Below are 4,141 nucleotides of genomic sequence, written 5' to 3'. Positions count from 1 at the left end.
GGAGAGGGGAGGGCCATATCGATCTTTATGTCTTCTGACGCACTAATTTACAAGCGTGACAAGCACATCCCGAAAACTTTGCACACCAAAGATATCCAAATTAAAATATCCAGCGAACATCAGACTTTTAGACATGGCAAATCAAACATTTTTCATGACAAATTATGTTGGTGGAAGGTGGTAATTTTAGATGATGAGCATGGCAAATTTGTCTCAGTTTATTTTTTTGCTGGAAAGTTGCCGTCCTCACCAACTAAATTTGTCAGCCTCACGCCAACATAAATTGTCATGAAAACATTGAATTTGATATGCCTAAAAATCTGACATCAATTTTTAGCATTTCCGTTAATTTTGACCATTTCTTGATTGAAGAACAAGAGTTAAACTGTGACATCCTTATTTGTCACTAGAAGAACAGGGTGTCATCCTTGTTGGAAGCGCAGTTCTCTAGCTACCTCTCCTCTCACTCGAACGGAGGTGAAAGAAAAAGAATAGTGGACAAGGTTTTCCAGCCGGCGCACAAACGTCGCCACGAGCGCACGGACACCCAATCCTTTGCTTTTTTACAGTGGCTACATGGCTATACTCGGCTCTTCACGAAGCTCTAAAAGCAACCTGATGAAACAGCTTAAGTAGCCTCTGGCCACACGCACGCACTCACACCATGACCTGCATGCACACTAACCCACTAGCTAGCTATATGCACGGCCACTACGCACGTCTCAGCGACTCGGGCGAAACTACAATAGACTCACGCCATGCACTAATAGCACACCCGACCATACGGCCCACTCGAGCGTGCACACACGCTACACTTCGCCACGGCCGCGGACCACCGAACTGGCTTGATCAGCATGCACGCACCCGCCGGATCATGGGGTGTGGGCGCGTGGCTTATTCCAACACTCATCTCCTAAGCCACGAACTCACCGCGCGGCTTGCCTGCCCTAACATGTCATCGTTGTTGCCTTGGACGCCTTCACCCAACGCCACCGCACGGCTCCACGGCCGTTACTGTGACGTGCCACTAGCTCACCGTCATTGGAGATGGTGTAGCTCCCGTCGTTGTCGTCGTCATAGCCGTGATCCAGCCCGCAGACCCAACCTGGCGCACCGACGCTAGTCGCATCGTACTCCGTCATGACTCCGGCGACACACGCCGAGCTCCTTCTCCGCTGGCGACACAAGCCTAGCGTACCTCTGCGCCCTGCACATCCCGCACGCACCTAACGCGCTCGACGAGTTCGACCGCACCAGTGCGTCCCACACGTCCCGCGCGCACCCGACGCGCTCGACGAGCCCGACTGCACCAAACGCTCACCGCGCGCCGCCTCCGCGTCCGCCACGGCAGCCGCCAGCGACAAACGCCGGAAGGATGTAGCCGAACTCGAGCACGGACTCGAGCACAACGGCGACATACGCCTCTTCCCAACGTCAATCGCAAGCTCGTATGCGTGCCCGCGGTCCTGACGCACCCGACGCGTCCAGTGCGCACCCATAACACGCACCGGTCGCGCCCGGCTCGTCGCCACGGCTTATTGCCCTGCACCGCTGCGGCCTCAACCGCAGCGCAGCACCTCCATGCCGCCATGACGCTGTGTGTCGTTGAAGCCGCCACCACGCAGGTCCTCCGCGGCCTCCTCACCGTGCCGCCGCAGCCACCGCGGCCTCCTCGTCGCGCTACGCACATCCATAGATCGACACACGGCCTGGAGCTTCACCGCGCAGCCGCCGGCGAACGCCGCCACCGCCGGCACGCCTCTGGCAAGGGGACGACACCCAAGATGAACCAGCTCTGATACCAATTGTTGGAACCGTAGTCCTCTAACTACCTCTTCTCTCACTCGAACAGAGGTGGAAGAAAAAGAATAGTGGACAAGATTTTCTGGCCGGTGCACGAACGCCGCCACGAGTGCACGGACGCCCCAATCCTTTTTTTACAGTGGCTACATGTCTACACTCAGCAGTTCCCGGCGCTCTAAAAGCAACCTGATGAAACAGCTTAAGTAGCCCCTGGCCACACGAATGCACTCACACCATGACCTGCATGCACACTAACCCACTAGCTAGCTATACGCACGGCCACTACGCACGTCCCATCGACTCGGGCGAAACTACGACAGAGTCACACCATGCACTAACAGCACACCCGGCCATACGGCCCACTCGGGCGTGCAGCACACCCGGCCATACGGCCCACTCGGGCGTGCACACACGCCGCGGATCGCGGCGTGTGTGCACGCTCGAGTGGGCCGTATGGCCGGGTGTGCTGTTGGTGCATGGCATGAGTCTGTTGTAGTTTCGCCCGAGTCGCTGGGACGTGCGTAGTGGCCGTGCGTATAGGTAGCTAGTGGGTTAGTGTGCATGCAAGTCATGGTGTGAGTGCGTGCGTGTGGCCAGAGGCTACTTAAGCTGTTTTATCAGGTTGCTTTTAGAGTGCTAGGAAGAGCCGAGTGTAGCCATGTAGCCACTGTAAAAAAGAAAAGGATTGGGGCGTCCGTGCGCCCGTGACGGCGTTCGTGCGCCGGCCGAAAAATCTTGTCCACTATTCTTTTTCTTCCATCTCCGTTCAAGTCAGAGGAGAGGTAGCTAGAGGACTGCGCTTCCAACAATCCTGTTGACTGACCTCACAAGGAGCGAGCTAGCCCACCCATGCTGAGTCATGAGTGGCGCGTGGTGTTTAGACACTTCTTCTATACAAATATGGCTCCAAGGGCTAATCATGTATTGTCTCGTTTTCCTTTTGTCTCTAGTTAGCTAGGTTCTTATAATCTCGAAAAAAGTAGCCGATTATAACATTCTTCTAATTATATTTTATGTATTAAATTTGCTCTGAGTTATAACATGTTTTGGATATTTCGATATGAATTACATACGGCCTGTATTAAGTGAACAAATACACTAAAACACGCCTATATGTATTCGATTCAGAAAAATATTATTAGAACATCTTGTAACAGTGAATGGAGGGATTACTAGAATTCCAATCTTGAATAACATGAGTACCACACTCATATCGGATGGACACAGGGTGCTAGCCAACTGAGCTGAATGGTGTTGGTTGTGCGTCTGACACACAACGGACCAAAATCATCGTACCTATAGCACGACTCCTTTACATTTTCTCTCTTCTCGAGTTTTGGAAATTAATTAGTTAATTAAGTAGAAATCTAAGTAAGGTATTATTCATATGAAACAGGCCTAGATGCCTTTAGAGAAGTTCTAGAAGATCTATCAAATATTCCTATGTTGTCTGATCGATGATCTCATAACCTATAAATTTAGCCCTTTTTTTGTTTCTAGACTATTGAAAAATAGTTTATACACTTATAATTTACATTTTTGTGGAGTTGGCCTCCCTTGTTGTTTGTTTTTTGCAGGGAACAGAAGTGACCATTCTTTTGCCAAAAATTTCAGGTTCACACTTCATCAACAATGAACATATACAAGGAAAACTAATTAGGATATATTTTTCATGACTTTTGACTTTCGCCCAGGATTTCAGGTTTACTCTTCTTCAAGAATGTACATCTACAAGGGAAACAAATAGGATATACATTTTATGACTTTTGATTTCAGTGGGTTATTAGTTCCAACAAAATGTATAAACTAAACCCCAAGTGCACACATCCTACATCTCCGCGAAAAATAATACATAACTAACAAAGAAGGCAATTGCCTAGCTTTCCCCAATGAAATCAGCAATTTTCCTACATCTCCGCGAAATATAATACATAACTAACAAAAAAAAAAGCAATGACATAGCTTTCCCTGATGAAATCAGCAATTGTTCTACATGCTTTGAACTGGCTAGACAGAGCTACAAGTTCCATTCTCGGAGTGGATGGGCCCACGCCGAGCTAAGCATGCAAAAGAATCTCTTCCTCTGTCGTTTGCTTTAGTTAGTTTGGCCTTTACTACTGCTTTGCTTTGCTTAGCCTCCTCCGATTCCATTTCCATTATTCCATCCTTTTCAGCTAGCTATAGCTCGCTAGCTAATGATGCACCGAATACTCACCCTTTCCGTTTCATTTTCTTTTCTCTCGTTAGGGACATCTGAGTCTACCGGGACCATCTGATCAGATATCCCGCCACATCGAACGGTGGAGGAACCATGGCGTGTAAAACGGAAATCGGTGCA

Source organism: Triticum dicoccoides, chromosome 5A (assembly GCF_002162155.2).
Source record: "Triticum dicoccoides isolate Atlit2015 ecotype Zavitan chromosome 5A, WEW_v2.0, whole genome shotgun sequence".
NCBI lineage: Eukaryota > Viridiplantae > Streptophyta > Magnoliopsida > Poales > Poaceae > Triticum > Triticum dicoccoides.
This window is presented reverse-complemented; position numbering follows the sequence as displayed.